Raw genomic sequence first — 25,941 nt, forward strand, 5'->3', positions numbered from 1 at the left:
GAGTGATAGTTTAGTTTCTTCACTGCCTACTCTATTCCTTCAATTTCTTTTTCTTCTCATTGCTATAGCTAGCATTTCTACAATATTGAATGAGTAATGATAATGGATATCCTTGCTTCACTCTGAGCTTATAGGGAAGACTAGTTTATCTCATTACAGTTATACTTGCTGTGGCCTTTAGATATTGCTTATCATTTTAAGGAAGCTCCTTTTATTCTTATATTCTTTAGTGTTTTTACTAAGAATAACTGTTGTATTTTGTTAAAACCCTTCTCTGATCTATTAAGATAATTATGTGATTTGTTTGTTTTGTTATTGATATGGTTAATTATACTGACAGTTTTTCTAATCCTGAACCAAGCCTGCATTTCTGGAATAAATCCTATTGGGTCATAATGAATGATCTTTCTGATATAGTGCTACAGTCTCTTTGCTAGTATTTTATTTAAAATGTTTGCATCTATATTCATTAATAAAATCAGTATATAATACTTTTTCTCTGTTTTTGTTCTTCCTGGCTTAGGGATAAGCTCAACATTTATGTCATAAAGGAATTTAGGAGTTCTTCTTTGCTAGTTTTTCCAAATAGTTTATGTGTTTTGGGGATTAATTGTTCTTTAAATGTTTGGTAGAATTCACTAATGTATCTATCTTCCCCATGGCACCTTCCCAAAATGTAGAATCATGAAGAATCATGTCATTCTGTTTTAAAGTGAAAGGATCATTTCGGTAGTGGTGATGGTGAGGATGGTGGTGGAAAGGAGATTAAGAAAAAAACCATTTGGAATAAAAATGCCATAACTTTGACTTTTATATTTTTTGAAGGTTGTAAGTATTAAATTAAAGAATTTGACAAAGTGAGGAGAGCAGTTTAACAGCAACTTTGTTTATTTGAAGAAAGAAGTAAATATAGAAAGATAGAAAAGAGGAGAGATTATTAAACTTATACCCTATAAATATTAGGGTATACCTAAAATTCCCAATACTACCCCAAATTTCCTAAACCTACCTCTAACTGTCTTCTCAGAACAGGTTCTTCTGCCTGGCACACCAGGCCTATTCTACTCTACTCTATCTATAAATGATTCACTAACTACCTAACTCACTAAAATAATAAACAGCCACTACTCACTCACTCCTTCAATCAGTTTTCTATAGCAGCCCAACTGTGAGTAGCCAACTGCCCGCAGATCCTTGCCTATGAGACAGACCTCCTGATCTCTCAAGATCCCAGAGGCAAAAAATCCCAGTTGTCAGAGGCTGTTTCCTTAAACTCCTCACTGACCCACTGTCCCCCCCAATTTCCTGTCCGAGAGCCTCTCTAGTCTCTTAAGGAGACAGAGGGAGAGATTAAGAAAATCCCTTTAACAAGGTCTAAATAAAGTAGTGTTTCTTAGCTGAAGGTTCAAGTATGTGGTTGAGTCTGATCAATATTTCTTTTTTTTTTAATTAATTTATTTATTTAGATTATTTCCCCATGGTTTTATGATTCATATTCTTTCCTTTCTCTCTTCCTTCTCCACTTCTGGAGCTGACAAGCAATTCCACTGGGTTATACAGGTATTATTCAAAACCTATTTTGATATTATTCATATTTGTAATAAAATGATCTTTTAATGCCCAAACTCCATTTATATCCCCAGGGGAACCATGTGATCTATCACATGTTTTTCTTTTGTATTTCTGTTCCCACAGTTCTTTCTCTGGATGTTGATAGCATTTTTTCTCATAAATTCCAGAGTATTATCCTGGATCATTGCATTGCTGCTAGTAGACAAGTCTATTACATTTGATTGTGCTACAGTGTATCATTCTCTGTGTACAATGTTCTCCTGGTTCTGCTCCTTTCACTCTGCATCACTTCATGGAGGTCTTTCCAATTCACACAGAAATCATCCAGTTCATTCCTTTCACACAATAGTATTCAATCACCATCAGATACCACAATTTGTTCAGACATTCCCCAATCAATGGACACCACCTCATTTTCCAATTTTTTTTTGCTACTATAAAAAGCACAGCGATGAATGTTTTTGTACATAAATTTTTCTTATTATCTCCTTGAGGTACAAATCTAGCAGTGGTATGGCTGAATCAAAGGACATACAGTCTTTTAAGGACCTTTGGGCATAATTCCAAATTGCCTTTCAGAATGGCTGGATAAATTCACAACTTCATGAGCAATGTATTAGTGTCCCAATTTTGCCACATCCCCTCCAACATTTATTTTTTTTCCTTTATTGTCATATTGGCTAATCTAATAGGTGTGAGATGGTACCTCAGAGTTGTTTTTATTTGCATTTCTCTAATTATAAGAGATTTAGAACACTTTCATGTGCTTATTGATAGTTTTGATTTCTTTATCTGAATAGTGCCTATTCATGGCCCTTGCCCATTTGGTAATTGGGGAATGGCTTGATGAATTGTAAATTTGACTTAGTTCCTTATATATTTGGGGAATTAAACACTTGCCAGAGAGTTTTGTTATAAACTTTTTTCCCAATTCTGTTCAATATTTCTGATGAGTTTTGAGCTCTAGGGCATTCAATTTTAGGGGGAAATCATCTATAAAATTTGCTGCAATGAAACAGCAATGTAGAAAATAGGTTATTTGGCTTAAGCTGTTTACAAGTGTTCTATTTCTATGAAAATCTGCTCTTTGGTGATCATGGTCCAAGAGAAAATTATTCATTAAAATAGCATTTAATACCAATCTGTTTACAAATAAGAGACAACAAATGAATTAGTATTCAATTATACTTTCTGTATATTGTAGATGACAGATATTAGAGATGAAATCTGTGAACTAGTAAACTCAGAAGTGGAAACAGGGAGAATATACTTTTAAGGTTAGTTTATTTAATATGTAATTTAGATATTAAGGTTATTGTATAAGATAGTCAGATAAGTATTCATCAGAAGACAAATATTAATTATCTCAATATCTATGTGATTCTCACTCTATATTTAAACCTACCCTCCCAAAATGAAGGGAAATTTAATCTGATTGTATTATAGTCATAATATTTTGGGAGATGTTTTTAATTAATAGAATTAAAGATAGTAAAACAGAGCAGTAGAAACAGGAAGACCTGAGTTCAAATCTAGCCTCACAAATACTAGTTGTGAGATCCTGGTAAGCCAATTAACCTCTGCCTCAGTGTCCTCATCTGTAACATAAGAGCACTTATCTTCTAGTGATGGTGTCAGGATAAAATGAGATATTCATAAATCACTTCTCAAATATTAAATTTCCATATGAATGCTACCTATTATTATTAAGCTGCAGCTAGGTGGTGCATTGCCAGGCCTGGAGTCATGAAAATTTGAGTTCAAACCCAGCCTTAATTACTGTGTGACCCTTGTCAAATAATTTAACTATGTTTGCCTCAGTTTTCTCATCTGTAAAACTAATTGGAGGAGGACATAGCAAACCACTTTAATTTCTTTGCCAAGGAAAGTCCAAATGAGAACATGAAGAGTTGGGAATGATTGAAACAACTGAACAAAAACAACGTATTATTATTAAGATTGTAGATTTAGGTTATACTGGAAGCAACCATTCAAGAGGTCCTTGAATGAATACCTTCATTTTAAACATGAAATTGAAGCATGCATTCATTCAATTAGTTCAATAAATATTTATTAAACCCTAATTATGTGAAAATTGGTGTGCCAGCATCTGGAGATACAAAGACAAATCTGAATTGCACCCACAGAATTGCTGAAAGAGGTATGACTCTTTCCTACAAAGAGACAGAAATATTTCCAAGAAGTAGAAAAAAGATATTAAGAATTATCTCATATAACAAGGTGACTCTCCTCCTTGCCAAGGTCCAATATGCACAAGATCCCATTGCATTCTATCTCCTCCAGTAGAATGCTCCCTCTGTCATCTCCATTCTTTCATTCACCTTCAATCTTTTCCTGTCTATTGGCTAATTCTCTACTGTTGAAAAACATGTCCATATGCCCTCCATTCTGAAAAAATCCTCACTTCATACTCTAAATATAATATAATAAAGTATAATCCAATATCTTTTCAGCCCTTTGAGGCTAAATTCCTTGAGAAGGTTATCTCAAAAAGATCCCTTCACTTCTCCTTCCAATCTCTCCTAAGTTCTTTCCATTATGGTTTCTAACTTCATCATTCAACTAAAAATATTCCCTCCAAAGTTACCAATGGTTTCTTAATTATTAATTTCAATGGCCTTTTCTAAATTATCATCCTTCTTGACCTTTCTGCAGTTTGGCACTGTCAATCACTGATATTCCCTTCTCTCTAAGTTTTTGGAACATTACTCTCTCCTGTTTCTCTTTCTGCCTATATGAACACTCCTTGATGAATCTTCAAAGAAGTCATCCATCCATCATCTATCTATCTATCTATCTATCTATCTATCTATCTATCTATCTATCTATCTATCTATCTATCTATGAGTGTCTCACAGTTCCAGGGCTCTGTTTTGGATTATCCTTTCCTCCTCTATACTACTTCACTTTATCAACTCCCATGGATTTAACATCAGAAGTCAAATCTTAATTATCATCATAATACCATCACAACAGTAATGATTAGCATTTATATAGCATCTACTATATGCCAGACACTGTGCTAAGTGCTTTATAAAGATTTTCTTAGTTGATCCCACAACAACTTGAAAGGTAGGTGCTATTATTATCTCCATTTTATAGCTGAGGAAACTGAGGCAAGCAAAGCTTAAATGATTTGCCTAAGATCACACAGCTAGTGTCTGAGTCAGAACTTGAATTCAGGGCTTCCCAACTCCAGGCTCAGGGCTCTGTGCCACCCAACATCTTTATGCTGATTTAATTTAAAATCTATCTGTCCATCTCTAACCTCTCTGTTGGCTTCTGGTCTGTTATCTCCAAATGCCTATCAGACACCTTGAACTAGATGTCCAATAGATATTTTAAATTCAATGCATCTAAAACTGAATTCATTTTATTTTCACCAAACCTTAAGCCCCTTCTAAACTTCACCCATTGCTATCAAGGCTGCCATCATCCTCTTAGTTACAACCTAGGTATCCTCTTCAACTCTTCACTCTCTCTTATTCCCCCTCCTCCATATTAATTATGATACCATTAGTTTTTACTTTTGTAGTACATCACTAGTACATGCCCTAATCTCCTCAGGTCTGGAGGGTTGCAATAGCTGCTGGTTGGTCCAGCCACCAATATTTTCCTACTCCAATCCATTGTCTATTCAATTGCCAAAATCATTTCCCTAAGAACAGGTCCAACTATGTCACCTCCCTATTCGATAAACTCCACTGGCTCCCTATCACTTCCAAAATCCAAAGCAAAATTTCCTGTTGGCATTCAACTCTCTTCATAACCCAGACCTTTAGGTCTTATACCTTAAGTCACCCCCTCCCCATACTCTTCAAACTAGCAATACTGACTTCCTTGCTATTATTTGTTTTGAAGTTTTTCCCCCTTATTTATTTATTTATTGGTTGGTTACATTAAAATTCCCAAATATCTCACTCCCCCTTTCTCCTCTTTGCACCATAGAAGGTATCAGCCAACCAAAAAATGTATATATAAATTTTGTCTTTCCTGTTTCCATTTATCATTTCTTTCTCTGGAGGTGATCATTCACAAGTTATTCTTCAAATATTAATTCTGTAGCTATATATCATAATCTCTTGGTTCTACTCGTTTTGTTCTTCATTATTTCATGTAGGTTTTACCAAGTTTTTTTTTTTTAGTGATCTGCTCATCATTTCTTAGGGCATGGTAGCATTCTACCATAATCATATGCCACAACTTGTTCATCCATTACTCAATTGATGGACATGCCTTGATTTCCAATTCTTTGCCACCACAAAAATGGCCACTAAAAATATTTTGGAACATTTAGATTCTTCTTCCTTGATGTTCTTGGAACAAGATAACTCCATCTTTTGGTCCTGCACATTTTCTCAGGCTGTCTCCTATACTTGGAATCCTGTTACTCCTCACTTCTGCCTCCTGATTTTCTTGATTTTTTTTCAAGTCTTGGTTAAAATCTCATCTTCTACTTCTTTATGTTGATTATTTCCTAGCTTGTGTGTCCATATTTGTTTGCATGTTTGTTTTCCCCTCTAGATTATGAGCTCTTTGAGGGCAGCAATTGTCTCTTGCCTCTATATCCCCAAATGCTTATCACAGCATCTGGCACATAGCAGGTGTTAAATGCTTATTGCCTAACTGGCTGATAACATATCAAAATTATCCTTGTAAACAACCTTGCATTTGACAGTCATAATTATGAATTCTGAGGCATGAAGAAATTAGGTGACTTTCACCTAATTAGCAAGGGAGATGGAATTTGAGCCCAAGACTTTGTGCTCTTTCCACAATTCAATAAAGCTTTAATCAATATTGGTTTACTTGTCTCTGAGGAGAACCTAGAATTGACCTGGCCATCCAGATCAAGAATGATCTGAAATGAGGCTTTAATTCCTGAAAGTCTGAGGCTGCACTCTTATTAGTCTGGTCATTCCCTTTTACTCATTTATCTGATAATATTTTCTCCTTTAAGATCAGCCATCCATTTTCCCTTTCCATGTGGCTTTATTGAAAGGTGAATCTGCCACAAAACATTGCCCATAGGAGCCCTCAAAAATCAACATAAACACTGGAAACACCTGGAAAAGATTAGTATTGAATTTAGTGAAAAGGAAAAGAAAACATACATTACGTGCAAAACACACAAATGACAGATTAATTTGAAAGCTTGAGTGCTAATCACAAGATTTTTGAAATCTTCAGTTTCAATTTCTATCTGAAATTTCACAGAGGAAAAGAAAAACCCTATAATTTCCATATTTCTGATACTGATCTTATGTAAAAGACAGTATTCATTTGCGGCTAAGAGTAGTTGGAAATGAGCTCACTGATTGGTTGTCCCAACAAGTTCTTGAAGACAGCATCTTTATAACTTACAAATTATGCTATTCCCCCTACCCCATCCCCCAAATCACTTCACAATTGTCTGCACAGTCATAACCTAAGTGTGTTTTGATGAATTTTGAATAGGAAATCATTATATTCCTCTGACAGCTCTTTGAGTATTAGCAGTTTTGGAAGGTCTATAAACCAGACACAAAAGGTGAATTATAAAATATTTATGGGACTGATTGTGCCCCTAACAAGTGAGGCAGTTGGCAGATTGCCACAGCACTAATGCATCTGTGGTTTTCCATCCTTCTGCAAAACTTGATTCTGCCTTCTGTTATACTTTGATATCTAAATGTGTTCTCCAGAGATTTGCAAAACAGCCCATGGCTTTATTACAAATGTGTATAAACCATAATTGGGCTTTGGCAGAGTCCTATTAAATACTCCTGCATACTAATCCAGGTTGACTTCATTGCTCTTCCCAAAGTACTAAGAAAAAGCACTTCTGAAGTATTGGGATTGTGTTTATTCATTCTATTTCCCTTTCCTGTATGGTCCTATGTTGTATTTTCCTATATTTTTATTCTAGACCTCCCCCTCCCCAAATGAGGCTCATGGCAGATTGGAAAGAGTAGAAATTTGAAGTCAGGAGAATGTGGTTTGGAATCTTGACTTGTGTGGCTTTGAGCAAGGAATGCCCTTCCTGTGCAGGCATATTTTTATCTGTAAAATGAGCAAGTAGACTAGGGGATTTCTGACATCCCTTCCAGCCTTAAATCTATGGTCCTATATGCTAGTAGAGTGTCACACAATATAACATGAATGGGCCAGAATAATGTCCTCTGTTAAAGGTGGTTTCCTTCTCTGCATTATATTGATTTGTGTATGATCAAAACTGGGTTTGAATAGATAAAAAGTTGAAGGGACTGTGGACAAAAAGGCAGACCTGTGGGGTCTACAAGAACTAGAGCCAAGGCAAGAGTAAGTCAGAAGGTTAGATTGACAATCAGGAATGAGAGGGATACTTAGAAGGAAGAGTAAAGTGAGTAGAAGATGTTTACATTCTTTATTGCTCATCATTATACCATATAATTAAAATGTCAACTAAAGTACTTAGGTAGGAGAATTGGGTAAGGTAATGTAAAGTCGTTCTAAGTTAAGATTTTGGTAGATTTGACAACAGCAAGGAAAGAAAAAACATATATATATTATATATTATTATATATCATATTGATATTATTTTTATATATTATTATATATTGAATGCAATTCATTTTGTTACCTTTGCCCCAGAAAACATTCCATTATATTATTTCGAGCCAAAGTGGTAAAGTGGTTACTTTCTAAAACAATTCAAGTTCAAAGCTGATCCATGGTAGAAAGACATCCTTCTAAATACAAAACATGAGTGTAAGTGTTTTGTCAGTTAAGGGCACAGTCTACTATTAACTAGATTCTCTCAAGTGGGTAGTACATAAAAATTCCAAAAAAAGAAATTTCATACTATCTACATTTATTTAGACACAAAAGTCAGAAAATTGAATATCTCATCCAACTATATGGAATATATATATGCCTATAAGTAGAGGGATTATTTGCTGAGTATTGCTTCTCCTGGTCTCTTTTCTGAATATTGCTTCTTTTGTTCTCTAATGAAGCACAGACTCTGACATGCATATTAGCTAATTTGGGGAAATATTATGTAAAAAGTATAGGAAAAACTGAAATACTGTACAGTAAGTTTGTGAATTTAATTTCTGTGCCCTTATAGGCAAAAATATCAGAAAGGACTATATTCTTTCCAAAGAATCCCAGTTCCCCAACTTCTACTTTTTTGCATAGTGGCTATCTACTTCCAGTATTGTACTCCCAAATGCCAATTTGCTGTTAACATTTTAAAACACATAACTCCAATTCACTTTTAGAAAGTCGTATTTCTTCTTATGGAACAAATATTAAGAACCTAGCCAATGCTATATGAAAAAATTAACAGAAAGTAACACATGAGTATTTGGGATTTATATTACATAAAAATGGGTTATCAAGGGAGTTTTGAATCATCATATCTGCTGGTATTTGAAAATAGGACAGTCTCATCATTTAGGGATAATTTAGCTATGTGTTCACTTTTGTCACCACAGTAAGGAAGTATGGGCAGCTGAGCTAGGGGAGCAATAAAGGAAAAGCTGTAGTGTGAATTTTAAAACTATTCCACCCTAATCAGACCATTCTTTAGAAGATGTGATTTAGCTATTTCCTGATCAGTAACAACGGAGATACTTGGAACCACAGAATCAAGTTTTGGAAACTACATTTCTCCTCCCTTCTTAGTTTATCAAGATTTTGAAGGTCTGCATCAAACTCAAGATTTATTTATCTAAGGAATTGCCTTCAACAGACATGTGCAGAAAAAAAGGACAGACCTCTGGGGTGTCCTAAGTCAAGCTAAGTCCTCATTGGTACAGATGAGATGCAGAAAAGTGATGTAAAAATGTCCATATAAGGCATGGCACTTCCTGTCCCTTCCTCTTTTCCTGGAGAGGCGACTCTGGCTGGCAGCGTGCTAGGCATTCTGACATCTTGGGAGTGGTGGCAGTTATTTGCCTGGGTTTTGGCAGTGAGTTTTGTCCTTAACCTGATTCAGGTTCAGGTATCTCAGTTGAGCCCCTTTTGGAGTTCAGGTTGATTCCTTCCTCCTTCACACTCCAAACCCTTACTTTCTATATTTTCTAATCTTCCTGCCAAGTACCAGCCAGACGGAGTGGAGAAATCCTTCACCCTTTCCTTCTCCCTTCTTCTTCATCTTTTCTACTATATCAATTAAATCACCATAAAAATTTGCAGCTGACTTGGGTATTTTATTATTTGGGTTTTTCACTAGGATTTTTATAAATAAAATCCTTGGTGACCTAAATTAATTATACATTCAGTCTCAGTCATAATTTCACCCTTTACAGTTTGGTGACCACAAAGGGACTCGAACCCCCAATCTACTGGTTTTGTTCTCTTTTCCTTTTATCCATAAATTATTGCAATCTTTAAGTTGATTATGTTTCTATGATCCTTTTGGGGAAACTGGTTTCCCAAATATGATCACAGGGGGAATGTAAAATGGAGATTTGAACCCTGGACTTCAATCCTCAGAAGTCCTTGGTACTTCCCAGAATTCCCTATAATCTCACCTGAGTGCGAGAACACAATTTAGGGCTCTCTGCCTCCCAAGAGGTCTCTTCTTCTGCTTCTAAGCACACACGCCTCTCTACTTGGCATGCAAGATGTAAATGAATTATGAATGGGCTAATCAGCCTTAGGCACGTGCTTTTCTCTTTTTGTATTTTTCTTATTTCCTTGATTTCTAATAATTTTTAATAAACCTCATAAAAATATAATACTTTTATTACGAGAGACTAATTTAACTGTTACAGTAGATAATATCTTTGAAGACTGTAGCAGGCTTTCCCCTTGCTGCCTGAATGCCTCAGATACAATGGGAGAAGAATAATCATTCTATATTAATATTTGTTAGACTAGTCCTCTATGTTGCTGCATAGCTCATGAGTCGGATGAGAGGGAATGAGGAGAGCAGTTGGGTCTATTGTTCCTGAGTGATTTTTTCCTATGATCCTCCTGTGTTATGTGTGTCCTTGGGGAATTCTCACACTCAGGTCATGCTTTGAGTTGCCTGAAGGCTTTGGGTACAAAAAGCATGGCAGAGATGAATATGATTTGCAAGGCTGGCAACACTTGCATCCTTGAGAGGACCTTCTGAATCATTGCTTCTTGTCAGAAGTCAGTAGATGCTGATAGTAACTCCAACACTACAGGGTCAGTACCAGCTTGTTCTGTGACATTGGGCAGTGTGGAATGGGATAATAGAAAACTTTGGGGAATAATATAGTAAAGACAAGTATACATCTAGAAAGACATTCAGGGCTCATCAAGAAAAGCTTGTATCTCCCTGCTTGGTTGTCCTATGATGTTACATCCTCTACTGTCCTAGTTCATGGTTGTATTCACCTCGATCTTAAACAACTTTTTCTTCCTTTGGATATAAAGTACTTGGTCCAGGGATGATGTTAGAGAAGGGAATATGGGGGTGGGGGAGAAGCAGAGGAGTTCTGAAGCCATACCAATAAGGCTATGTTGCAGACATTTTTCCAGACTCTGTTTTGGATCTACCTGTACCTATACTGTTGGTGTATTGACCCAAGTAATTGTTTCAGTGGAACAGGTGGCATGACCAACATCTATTTAGGGATATTGTGAAGCTCAAATGTATGTGAAATACTTTGCAATCCTCAAAGTTCTACATAAGTGCCAGTTTTAAAAATTATTAGCCTAAAATCTAGTCTGTCAATGACTTTATTCTTAGGAATATGCTGGTAAATTTTTTAACAGTTGGAAGGGGGAAATTTATGTACATATACTTTTAAGTTTTTCATACATTATTATCATTCTCTTAAGTCTAGACAACCAAAACAAAGTAAATCAAGGTCTGATTTATAGCATGGGTTAGAGCTCACTCCAGCACTCCTCTACATCTAACTATGCGTAACTCTAACTGAAAAGAGGATCTCTAGCAACAACTTTTTCAGATGGAGGGAGATGAGAAAATGTCTTCATTAAACACTAAATCTTTTCAGTATCTTGATAACCAGGCAAGAGATGAATTAGTAACCAATGATACTGATAATCCCACAAAATCATTTTGTAAAATCAAGAAATCTACTTCTATTTTATAATCCCAGATTCCAACAGTGATGAACATTAAAAATTATGACTATAGTCTGTTTTCATCAATAACAGCTTCTTCCTAGAGAATGCAGGTTAATAACTGGAGGAAATAGGGGGAAAGAGGGAACAAATTGACCCCAAACTTGACACAGTGACCATGAGTCATTGGGTCTTAATTAGTATAAAAACCTCCTAATTGGGTAGAATTGTAAAGTTGCAACCAAAGTATTTAACCACAGGTCATCTAGTCTTTCACTGTTTATTCAAGTTGTGAGTGTCCTATGCTTTCTTACTACTATATAGACCCACAATTTTGCATACTAACATGCCCAAAAGAAGAGATCAAGGTTATGAGGGATGTGGCTGTTGCTGACTTTAGGACAGAGATTGGTTATTGCTCTACTTTTCCCAGGTCCAAGATATTAGGTAGTACTCAGCATAATCTGAAACACAAATTTCTAGGGACATGCACACAAGACAGGGAAACAATAACATATAAAACATTTCACAAAAATCACACAGACTTTTGTGATACCCTGTATAAAAAAAGATTCATAGAAACAGATTATGCAAGAAGATATCAAAATAAAAAAATGTCTTAGCCTCTTCTAGGAGAGAAAAAGGTAAAGAATGGTCTCTAGAGAGAATAGGGTATTGGCACAGGAAGGAAAATAGGAGAGCTGTTACAGCAACAAGCAACAGTCCTCAGGATTTCAATAGCCATCTTCCCTAAGATTTGGGTTCCCCGGGGGCAGATAAAAGCAGGGAGAAACAGCTCTTAATGTCTGGTCTTTATTAGGTTTGGTAATTTATTCCCATTGGATAGCCTTTGTTCTTGGAAGAAGGAATTAATGATGAGCCATGAAACTTCTTTCTGGAAGATCAGAGGTGTTAAACACATGGCAGATGCATGTAGTCCATATCACTCTCAAGTGAGACTGAACCAGATGAAAATGTAATTGGGAAGCATTAGCAAAATCAATAAAAATATAATAGAATATAAATAATGTTAATATGTGATTTTCTGAAACAGTATGAAGCCTATAAGAATCCTTAAGTAGGGTGGCCTTCTTTCCATTTGATTTTGACATTACTGTATTAGAATACTAGCTATAAGACCTAATTATATGGAAAAACTTTTCAACGTCACAAAAATAATTATATTTTAGCAAATAGAAAATTACCTAAATAAATAAGCATTTGTTAAGTATCTGTACTAACTTGCTGGTTGCAAAGAAAAGCAAGACAGTCCTTGCTCTCATAATTCCTGAATCATCTTTTTTCAGTAGATCAGTTAGATTATTGACTTCTTACTACAAAGAATACGATTAGTAAAAAGCTAGAAGAAAGAATAAAAGGAAAATATATCATGTATATATTGAAAATAATTATATTCTGCCTTGTTTAAGCACATTATTAAGGGAAAATGGGATATGGATGTGAGAAAAGACATAAATGCAAAGTATAATAATTTTGTACAGAAGTTTAACTGATATAAGCCACTTGTCAAAAGAAGATGATCAAAAGAATATAACTTAGTATATAACTTATAAGTAACTTAGTACAGCTTTAGCTTATTGATAGTGTATGGAACTAGGGTAGGTAAGGGTTCAGAAATTTAGAATAAAAACCTGTTGGTAAAATCTTAAAGAGAAGATAATAGATGATCATGAGTAGTACTGACACATAAAAGAAAGTATAGTTATGGAGGGTTGAGTTAGGTTAAAGAAAGTTTGATAAGAGACCCAACTACCCAAAATCATCCCAAGGGAACTTAAAGATAAAATTAGAAGATGAAAGATGGGACAAATGTTTTGCATTATGAAGGACATTTGAGAGTCATTGAACTTGGGTACCTTCTTATGGAACTTCACACTAAGATCATAGTCTTAGACTAACAGATAGAAATAACACTTATGAGAAAAAATATGGGGAAGGTCTTTGGATTAAAGCAAATGGTTGTTCAGGCAATCATTGCTGAAGATGGCACAATTTTGAGGGCAAAGAGGGATCAATTAAGAAGACATCTGATGGAGAGAAATGTCTTTCATGGAAGGCATGGGAAAATAACAAAATTAGAATCCTCAAAGGCAAACTATTACAACTTTCAGAAGCAAATTTCTCTCTCCATTATGTTGCTTTTTTTAACACCATCTCTCAGTGACCTGGAGGTCAAAGACCATTGAATAAATTTAGGTGCAGATAAGCCCTCAGGGAAAGGAAGTTAAAAAACCAAGGCACCAACTGATTCCACAGGCATTGCTCCCCTGGGGGGCCCAGACAAATTAAGAAACTATGGTTCATTCCTGAAGTGTACCATGTGAGTTAGTGGGTGGAGAAAAGGGTTCATAAGGTCAGACCAGGAATCTTTTGGGACCTTCTGGTTGGAGTGTGGGGAGCTGAAGGAACCTTTGTTGGAGTTTAGCCACAGGTCCATCATGATAGCCAATATATTAGAAAGCTAAGTATCTCTCTACCTCTCTCCTATCTTTCCCTCTTTACTGCTACTACTACTTTGATTTAATAATGTTATTAAGCTACTATCAGCCTCATAATATTAATTATTACACAACCAAAGGAATCTCCATTATAACATTATTATTAATAGAAACAATATACAACCTTTCTGGAGAGCAATTTGGAACCATATCTAAAGAGCTATAAAACTGCTTACTTCTTGATCCAGTAATATCACTACTGGGTCTGTGTCCCAAAGATAATAAAAAAGGGGAAAGAATCTATATGTGCAAAAGTATTTATAGCAGCTCTTTTTGTAGTGGCAAAGAATTGAAAATTGAGGGGATGTCCATCAACTGGGAAATGGTGGAACAAATTCTGATACCTGTTGGTAATGGAATACTATTGTAAATGATAAGCAAATCAACCTCATCAACAACATCAACATCCTCATCCTCATCATCATTAACAAGACCATCGACAACAACATTATCAACATCATCAACAATAATATAATCATCAACTGCAATATCAACATCATCAATGTCATTAATGCGAACATCATCATCATCATCATCATCAACAGCATCCTCATCAACATCATCATTAACATCATCTACATCATTATCATCATCAACAACATCATCAACATCTAACTATCTATCTTTTCCTAGCCCAGGAAAGATTTTTGCTGGGTGGCTTAACCTACTAGCATACTATGCAGAGTACTGAATGAAAGTCAAAAGACCTAAACTCTAGGCTTGATTGTCACTATGTGTCCTTTGGGGATAAAAAGAAAGCCTTCTTTTTCCTGGACTCAGTTTTCTCATTTATGTATGAGTGAAGTTTACATGGACTCTGCATTAAGTTAATCAATTAAATCAAAGAATAAACCAGGTGTAAACATGAAAAAAATATTTGTCCTATGGGATGACTCTCTGCAAAGAGGTGGGGGAAGGATACTGAGAGAAATTTTGTTGATATAAATTTTTTTAAAATCAATAAACATATTTAATGACAAAATTCACTAAGAAATGATTAGCAAGATAACTTTAGAAAAATCTGGAAGGATATGGAGGAACTCATGCAGAGTGAAATAAGCAGAACTGTGAGAACATTGAACATGATAATAGGAATATTGTATGATCATCATCTCTGAAAGCTTGGCTACTCTAAGCAATGCAATGATCTGGAACAATCTTGAAAGACTTATGACAGGGAATGCTATCTACCCCCAGAGAAAGAACTGTTGGAGCTGTCTTTCATATCAGTGTATTTTTGGTTTTATTTTGGGGTTTTGATTATGCATGGCTTTGCTTTTACATCAATGACCAATGTGAAAGTGTGTTTTGCATGACAATAAAAATAAAATAAGAAGAAACAAGAACTATTATTTATATAGTACTATAAAGTTTTGTAAAGTGCTTACTGTATTATCTCATTTGATAACATACGCTGACATTGATTGTTTAGCTTCTCTTGAAGATTTCCTATGGGAGAGAACCCACCACATCTCAAGGCAACCCTCTTCTGCTTTTGGATGGTGTTGTTAAATAATGCATCCTGATCTCTGTCCTAAACATACTGCTTTTGCTACTTCTACACATTGCATTAATTCCCTTTTATACAGAAAACAGAAACAAAGAAATTCTGTTATCTCTGTTGTTGATTATTATTATCCCATCCGCTCAGGCAGAGACCCTATTCCTTATTCTCTCAGTGGGAGAAAACTTTTGAATTTTTATCAATAATTTAAAAAGAGGTTAGAAACTCACATGCTTACTTAACTATCTAGCATTAGAATCTAAGCTTCTTAAGGGTAGCAACTATTTTTACCTTTCTTTGTGTGTTCAGCACTGGCACAAAGTCTTCACTTAATAAAGGTTTTTTGAATGATCATGATGAGCATAATCTATATGTCCATCAAGGGCATCTTCAATGAAAATATGAGTAGGTAACATGTAGTCCTTCACAAGTGAAATTCTATTCTATGACATCTTTACTATCCTATCAATGACTGAGAGAGATAGAAAGCTTTTTTAAAATTATACTTATTGCTTATTAGTTATGGTATGGGGGAATAGAAACTGGAGCTGTGATTTCATCAATGCAGATGTGATTTCATCAACAATGTCCACTAAAGAAAGTTCCTTCTACCATGTTGGCACCTTTTCTTCAGTTTTCACTGTTAAAGAATTGCCTAGAGTTCTGAGAGTTTACAACTTGTTTAGGATTATTCATTGTGTATGTTTTATTAATTTTGAGTATATACATACATGAATACATATGATAATATTATTATGGAGAAACAAGATTTGGCACTACCTAATTTATATAATATTTCACATTTATATAACATATAATCAACATTATTAATATTATCTAATATTAATAAAACCTACTAAATAATATATAATATGTAATTTTTATATATTTGGGTCGCTAGTAGATAAAGACCTGGACCTGAAGTCAAGATCTAAAGTCAAATACAACCTCAGACATTTAATAGCTGTACAGTCCTGGGCAAATTGTGTAACCCTATTTTCCTGAATTCCTCATTGATAAAATGAGCTAAAGAAGGAAATAGTCAACTACTCCAGTAACTCTGCTAAGAAAACCCCAGAAAGGATTAAGATGAGACTAAAAGAACTAAACAATATATAAATATATACATGTAAATGTACACCTGAAAAATAATATCTTCAAGGTTTTCTTTTAGCAAGTTGTCTCCCATTCATATATTGAAATGATTCTAGACTATGAAAGATATAACAGAGATAAACTCATTAAATTACTCTCTGATCATTAATCTAATCAAGTTGAACCTAAAATTAAAAAGCATATGCTCAGCAAAGGAGTTTGCCACCCTCACTGAAGAGATCTAGTACAGAGCCCAAGTTGAAGAGGGATTCACTGTATATAGCCATGTCTTCCAGAAGCTCCTCTATATAGATGATATCATATGGATTGTACTTAATCTTAGAATATTGTAGTCTACTGGAAGAAGTCTGTAACCATTAAAAATTGTTGGCTTAACAATCCACATGGGAAAAACCAAGTATATAAAGATATTAGATTTTCTAGATTATTATAGAGCTCAATTACCTATATATATATGCATATATGTCTATATCTGATATAGACAAGGAGCATAAAAATTCTTTGAGTCCATAACTTAACACATGAACAAGCTATATTACCTTTAAGAAACTGTAAAACTCTATAAATGACCTCAAATTTCTCTGAGAAACAAAGACTCCTCTATTTAATTCCAATATTCTACCAGTATCATTGCATGGCTATGAGTCATGTAATATAATAGTTTCTGAAGCATTAAAAATGAATATTATTTAGAGGTCATTAGAAGGAAACATGCTGTATGTATGTTGCAACATATAGCAAATAAGTAAATGTGAATAAGAGTTGAAATAAAGGATAAAATGAAAGAAATGTATAACCTTCTCGCTCTAAAATAAAGAAGCTAGTACAGTGTTAATAGCATTACATCTGGAGCTGGAAAACCTATGTTCAAACTCTGCCCCTGATATTACCAAGTGTCCTTCGGCAAGTCCTTTAACTTCTTGGGACTCAGTTTCCTCTTTTATAAAATGAAGCATTTGGACTGGATGACTACTGAGATCCTTTCCAGCACTAAATTTATGATCCTTTATGTTCATAATGCTAGCAAAAAAGCTCAAAAGGTCTTTAGCCCATCGGAGGGAGCTCTTATGATGAACTTATTTGAGAATAAGGATAAGCATCACACAGAATATGTGACTGTCAATAAATTTCACTTTATATGACTAAGAAATATCCCCATCACTAAGATCACAGGTTAATTTAAGTAGTGAATTTGAGAAAGGAAATTATTTAGGACAAACCTTGAGAGCTTTAACCATATTGGTCATACTGTACATGACTAAGCCTGACAATGTTTAATTAAATAAGTTACTTACATGCCTTTATTAGCATCAGAATCCAGACTTTTAGTTTATGTTCTTTATTGTTTATCTGAAGATTCTGGCAATGGTGTATTAATTTTCAAGGGCTCACTACAATTATCCCAAATGACCAATATAGAAAGGACAATGATTAGACTTCTGCATCATTAAATGATTTTTCAGGGTAATTGTGTGTGTGTGTGTATGTGTGTGTGACAGAGAGTGAAAGAGAGAGAGAGAGAGAGAGAGAGAGAGAGAGAGAGAGAGAGAGAGAGAGAGAGAGAGATAGAGAGAGAGAGAGAGAGAGAGGAATCCTTAGTTGTATGTTGAAGATAATAAATATGGAGCAAGTCAATGAGCATACATTTATATGGAAATTGATCCAGTAGCAAAAATTTTCAATTCCTTTAGATCAATAATTTAGTTTCATAAAGGGAAGAATTTATGAAATACAATGGAACTGTTGGGATTTTTTGCAGTGTTTAAAATATATTATTTATTATTTTCGATCTAATTTTAACCAAGTAAATGACAAGTTTTTATCTCTACCTTGTCTTTCACCTCTGTCTTTTTTCTATTCTTCCATCTTTTCCTCTCTCTTTCTCCTTTTTCTCTTCCTCACCTCCCAAAAAGGACAATGGAGATATGGAGATGTTCATGGTGGATCTGAAAAGGCTGTAACCCATTATTGATGAAGAAATGAGGAAAAACAATGATGCAAAGGCTGTGTGAGGGAGATGGATGACTGGAATAAAAAGTTTGTCTGATCACTTGACCACAGCTAGGAGAAGCTAATGGACAACTCCATAAGATACATAAGTGTGATATTGCTTTTCTTGACATTGTGTGAAACCATTGAAACTCATGGAGTTGTTCATTAGCTTTTCCTGGCTGTCACATCATTTCTCTTCCTCAATTTTTCATCAATAATGGGATTTTTTGCAATGCATAAAATATATTATTTATTTTTTTCAATGCAATGTTAAACAAATAAATGGCAGGTTTCTTCTTTTCGACCTTGTCTTTCTCTTCTCACTATAAATTGGGTAGTTATGGATTCAAATCTCATCTCAGAAAGTAGCTATATAATCTTAAGGAAGTTATCACACTTTTTGGCACCAGGTTTCTCATCTGTAGAACTAGAGGTTGTATTTGACCTTTCAAGTCCCTTCTGTAACTAAATCTATGATCGTATAATCGAGAGGATGGCTTCTTTCTGGAATGTTGGGGTAGAATATTTGTGGAAGATTAGTTGGAAGACATGGAAACAGATGGAACATGTTGGACAGTTATGGAAGGGTTGTGGTCAGCTTTATTGGAAGAATATTTCCAGCAATTCAACAACATTTATTGAACACCTACTGTGTGCAAAGAAATGCATTAGGTGCTAGGGATACAAAAATGAAACAAAAACAGCCAATGTCCTCAAGAAACTTCCATTCAACATTTATAAGTTTGTGGATCTATTAAAGCATCAAAGCAAATGGAAAGATTATAATTCTATGATATTATAATAACTTCCTTCATATTTAACATTTCAGGATCACTCACGTTGTGGGTAATCAAGAACTTAGTTGCACAAAACTAGCTTGACAAACAGCTATTGTACTTCATGCTTTTCTATTTTCTTCCCCCTTGTCCCCCTTTTCCCTTTGTCTAGATTGTCCTTTCTGTCTCTGCCAGGTTAATTTCTGCACATCCTGAAAGGTCTAACTCAGATGCTTCTTTCTCTAATGGAGTTTTGTTCAATAAATATTAATTAAGCAACTTTTATGTGCTATCACAGACTGAGATATAAAGACACAAAATGAAACAGTTCCTGGTTTTGAGGAACTTAAATATTGGGAGGTAGAGACAAATACTTTGTATATGTGTGTATGTACATGTGTGTGTTTAATCCTTACTTCTATCAGTATCAATTCTAAAACTTAGAGTGGTAAGGGCTAGACCCATGATGGCAAACCCATGGCATGTGTGCCAAAAAGAGCACTCAGAGCTCTCTCTGTGTACACACCTGCAGTAACCCATCTAAATGTGTTGCTAGAAAGTCAGAGGGATTCAGGGCAGAGCTGTTTCCCTCCCCTTCTCCATACACCTAAGGACATTCCTCACTTCATTTTCTCCTCTTCCCAGCAGCCAATTGGAGTGCTTCCTCTCTCCCCAGTCTGGGGTAAGGTGCTAAGGGGTTCATGGGAAGTGGCTCACATGCTGTGTGAGGGTACAGAAGCAGCCTGTTGAATCTGTGGTGAAAGTAGTTCCTGTGGAGGGGTTGGAAAGGTGCTATGTTTGAAGGGAGCATAGCTCACAGTGTGGCATATAGCTGGAGGGGAGCAGAGCTAGAAGGGAGCAGAGCATTGGGGCTACTCTCCCCCTCTCCACACTTACCTCTCATCACCTGCCCCTCTGCCCAGTAGCACAATGGGAGTGATTGCCTCTTCCCCTATCTGGGGTAAGAGGGGACCAGGGGGCAAGGTGAGGGAAGTGGGGTGTGGCTCTGGGTCTCTTGGGGTGGTGGGTTTAGCATTTGGTCTGGGGTGGGAACAGGGCCCAGCACTCCATCCCTAAAAGTTTTGCCATCACAGGACTAGACAATTGCAGGTTAAGTAACTTGCCTAGGATCACACAGCTATGAAGTATCTAAATTCACATTTGAACCCAGGATTTCCCAAATCCACATCTGGTTATTTACTATGCTACCTAGCTTCCTTCAAGTAATTTGTGTTTTACCAAATAAAAATCAGATTTCATCTTCCAAGTTCCAGCTATCTAGAAGACCTAAGAAAACCTGAATTCAATTTCTGGCTTCAATAGGGAAGTATAATATCTTTGGTAGAAAATATTCTTAAACTTTTTGGAAGACATGTAAGGGAAGAAACAAAGGCAACAAAGGAAGTCTAAAAAGACTACAAGAATAACAGGATCTACAGGAGTGTATGAAGTAAAATAACATTGAATTTGGAGTCAGAAAAATTCTCAGTTTTTACCATTGATAAGCTATGCTACTTTATTTCCTCATTTGTAAATGGTGAGATTGTCCCTACATTATCAGAACAATTAAGCTCTCTGATGTTCAGACTCCTGTAAATTATAGCCAATATCCTATCTTACAATACCACATGGAGTCTTTAGAATTCTCATTTATATAGATGTTTTCAAAGCCAGGAAGCACTAGGCAGATGTAAGGTTGAGAAGGAATGCAATATAGTGGAGAGAACACTAGACCTAGAATTGAGAGACCTACGTTGACTATTACCCTTTGACACTAATTTGTGTGACTGTGATCAAGTCGCTTAATCTTAATCTCAGTTTCCCCATTTGTAAATTGAGGAGGATAATATCACTAATACTTATGTGGTTCTTTTGAATAAACATGAGATGATAAATAAAGAAATCTGAGAATCTTAGCATATAATATAAATATTAATTATTATATATGAAAAGTATTACTAGGAGTTTTTTATCAGCTCTTTCATTTTACTATCAGCAAGCTACTATTTATATAAACAGTGCCTCACAAAGTGCTGGACTAAATATTGTATATTTAGACTATAGAAAAAGAGAATCTCACATATTTTGCACTGAAGTTACATATTTCAATTTTTACACATAATATTTTATGTATAAAATATCTTTTGTATTCCTCAATTTTAAAATCTAACAAATTAAACATCCAATATTCTTTTAAAAACCTCAGATTTTTACATGTCTCTTCTGTCTTTATAAATTTATATAGCAATAACTCATTTCAAACTATGAAGTAGTTGGAGAGACTACTACCAATCTAAATGAGAATAAAATAGTTAAAATTAATTATTCATTTTTTCAGTTACAGGTGGAATCACCTTTTGACAATTGTTTTTTTTTTAATTCAGATTTTCTTCCTCCTCTACCTTTCCCCCCATCTACAGGAGGTGGATAGTCTGATATAGGGTATACCCATACTTTTATGTAATACATATTTCCATAATGTTCATGTCATGACACAAAACACATATTACTACATACAATAGAAATCTTATGAAATAAATATAGTGGAAGATGGCATGCTTTGATCTGTACTCAAATGACAATAGTTCCTTCTTTGGTTGTGGATAGCTTTTTGATCTTCAATTCCTTTTGGTTATCTTAGCGACTTGCTTTGCTGACCATGGTTTAATACTTCACAGTTAATTATTGTATAATATTTCTTTACTGCATACATTGATATCCTGATTTAATTCACTTCACTTTGCATCAGTTTATAGAAGTCTTTTCAGGTTTCTTCTGACCTCATCCTGTTCATTCATCATTCCTTGTGGTACAATACAGTATCCTATTATAGTCATATACCTCAACTTGTTCACTCATTCCCCAAATAACAGACAACCTTTCATTTTCCAATTCTTTGGATTCCAATTCCAATGTAATTTCAACTATGAAAAGAGCTGCTAAAATATTTTGGTACAAGTAGGTTTTTTCCCGTTGTCTCTGATCTTTATTTGGCATACAGACCCAGTAGTGGTATTGCTGGGTCAAAGGGTATGCCTTTTTTCAAAGCTATTTTTGTAGCCCTTGCTCCATATTACTCTCCAAAATGGTTGTATCAGTTCACAGTTCTGAAACTAATAGTGTATTAGTGTTCCAATTTTCCTACATTCCCTGCAACATTCATCATTTTCCTTTTTTTTTGCTTGTGTTAGCCAAGGTAGGTGTAAGGTGGTATCAGAGTTGTTTTAATTTGAATTTCTCTAATCAATAGTTATTTAGAACATTTTTTTCTATATAACTATGAATAGTTTTAATTTCTTGCTCCAAGAACTGCCTGTTCTTATCCTTTGACCATTTTTTCAATTGAGGAATACTTTTTATCCTTATAAATTTGACTCAGTTCTCTAACTATTTGAGAAGTGAAGATTTTGCAAGAAATACTTGGCATAAAATTTTTCCCGAGTTTGTTGCTTCCCTTCTAATCTTGGTACTTTGGTTTTATATTGTAAAAAACCTTTTAAATTTAATGCAATCCAATTTATCTGTCATATTTTTCATAATGTTCTCTATGTATTGTTTCATCATAAATTCTCCCTTTCTTAATAAGTCTGACAGGCAAACTTTTCCATGTTCCTCTAATTAGTTTATGGTGCCACCCTTTATTTCTAGATCAAGTATACATTTTGACTTTATTCTCTTGTATGGTATGAGGTGTTGGTCCATGCCTAATCTCTGCCCATTTTTTTCAAATAGTGAGTTCTTTTCCCCAAAATTTGGATCTTTGGGTTTATTAAACACTAAGTTGTCATGGACATTAACTGCTATGTGTTGATTACCAAATCTATTCCATTGATTCCCCACTCACTTTCTTCGTCAGTACCAGATTATTTTGATTAGTAACACTTCATAGTATAATTTGATATCTGGTACAGCCAGGCCTTCTTCCTTGAGATTTTTTTTTCATTAATTCTCTTGTTATTCTTAGCTTTTTGTTTTTCCAAATGAATTTTGTTGTTATTTTTCTAAATCTATGAAATAGTTTTTGGATTGTTTGATTTGTATGGCACTGAACAGATAAATTAATTTAGGTAGGATTGTCATTTTCACTATACTGGCTCAGTCTACTCACGAGCAATTAATGTTTTTCCAAATTTTTAGGAATGATTTTATTTGTGTGAAGAGTATTTTTGTAATTGTGCTTATATAGTTGCTAGCTTCATTATGGTAGATAGATCCCCAGGTAATTTATATAATCTAGAGTTATTCTGAATAGAATTTTATTTTCTATCGCTTGCTGTTGGATTTTATTGGCAGCATGACCTATACTTTTATTGAATTGAAGGCAACAAATATTAAATCCATGTTGAAGGAATTGGGGATGTATAACCTGAAGCAGGGAATATTTAGGGGAGACAGAATAATGGTCTTTAAGTATGCAAAGTACTTTCTTTTGGAAGAAGGATTTGATGTATTTTGTTGTGTCCCAGAAGGCTGAAGTTGGAGTATGGGGAAAATTTGCAGAGGGAGAATTCATCACAAAGTAAAGAAAACACTTATTAACAATGAAAACTATCAGAAAGTGGAGTAGATTATATGGTGGGGGGACAGTAAATTATAAATCACTAGAGGGAGGTTGTTGGATAAAGAATAAGTGACCACTAACCAAGTCTACTGTGGAAGATGTTCCTGATGAAATGCAAATTGAGCTAAATGATTTCTGATGTCCCTTTCAACTCTGAAATTCTATGATTCTTAGATCTCTATAATCTCTGAATTAAAAGTGAGATGAGATTCATTAAAAAACTCATTTTTAAAAGAGTCATTTTGATACCAAAGTTAATAAGTTGCCTTTTATGAAGATTACAACTTACCCAACAAGTGTTGTAAGGTTCAATATGCTACACTTGGTGTGATTTCCAATAGTGTAAACTGCAGGAGGGCTGTTGATTACTATATATGCTGAATGTGCCAACAGAGTTCAGATTACCAACTATTTTCATAAAAATAGCATATTCAGGCTTAGCCCAAAAAAGCCTCCATATGGTCAAATCCCACACAGAACTGAGAAGTTCCATAGCCCTACTAATACCTCCTGTAGAGAGCTCCCAGAATTAACATCCCCTGGGGAGCTGAAATCACACTTGAACAGCCTGCCCACTTTTCTACTTAGTATGAAATTGGATGGTCTTCTCCTTTTCTTGTTACTTTCTTTTAAAAAAAAAGTCTTTACCTTCTGTTATTGGTTTGAAGGCAGACGAGCAGTAATGGCTAGGCAATGAAGGTTAAGTGACTTGTCCAGGGTCATACAGTTAGGAAGTAGCTAAGGTTATATTTGAATCCAGCCCCTAGTATGAAATTAGATGGTCTTCTGGAATATGTCATGCTGTCAGAACTCTTTGGTTACAAAGAGATTTCTAAACATCAGCTGGCAAAACCATTGTGAATGCCAAAATTATCACTGAAGTTCTTACACCTTTATAGCTACCAGAATCCCTGGAAGTTGTACATTGCTCTGCCCACACTGATGGAAATGACCCAGTTTTGAAAGGAAACCACAGGGCAGATGTCACTGCAAAACTCACTGCCATGGAAGGCCCTGAATTGATTTTAAATTTAACAATTTTAAATGAAACAGATTTGTCCCTTGCATATAATGAGAAAGAGGTTAAAAATGGAAGCAGAACTTTAAGGCTAAGCAAATTAATGGTGTATGGGTGGCATCAGAAGGCAAACCAATAGATACATACATACATATACACAGATGTATTTTACTAAGAGCAATTTGAAATCCCTAGGAAACGATGACATCAAGAAAGAGAAAAATTGACTTGGAGTGTAGGATATTCAAAGAACAGTGGACTTATGATTACTTTTTCGTGCAGTACAAGGAAAGAGCTGTGTGTTTCATATACCAGAATATGGTGTCTGTGTTCAAAGAATACAATTTGCATCAATACTATCAAACTCAATATGAAAATAAATATAACTGTTTGGTTGGAGATGTGAGAAAAGATAAAATATTAAAACTGAAAAATACATTGACAATTCAGCAAAATAGTTTTGTGAAGCAGAAGCAGCTAAATATTTCATCACTGAGAGCAAGTTTTCAAGTTGCCAAGCTATTAGCAAGCACTAGCAGACCATTCATGGAGGGAGAATTTGTTAAAGAGTGCCTTCTTTCTGTTGCCAAAGAGATGTGTCCAGAAAAAGCAGACTTATTTAGGATAGTTAATCTTTCAGGATCTACAATTACACAAAAGATTGAAGAAATGGGAGACAATTTCCATCAGCATTTGCAAAACTCCACAAGAAAACTTTCCTATCTTTCCTTGGCACTCGATGAGAGTAATGATGTTCATGATTCTGCACAACTTCTAATTTTTATTTGTGGGATAAATGACAATTTAGAAGTCACAGAAGAGCTTGATGC

The sequence above is a fragment of the Monodelphis domestica genome, chromosome 1, assembly GCF_027887165.1.
Source record: "Monodelphis domestica isolate mMonDom1 chromosome 1, mMonDom1.pri, whole genome shotgun sequence".
NCBI classification, from domain to species: domain Eukaryota; kingdom Metazoa; phylum Chordata; class Mammalia; order Didelphimorphia; family Didelphidae; genus Monodelphis; species Monodelphis domestica.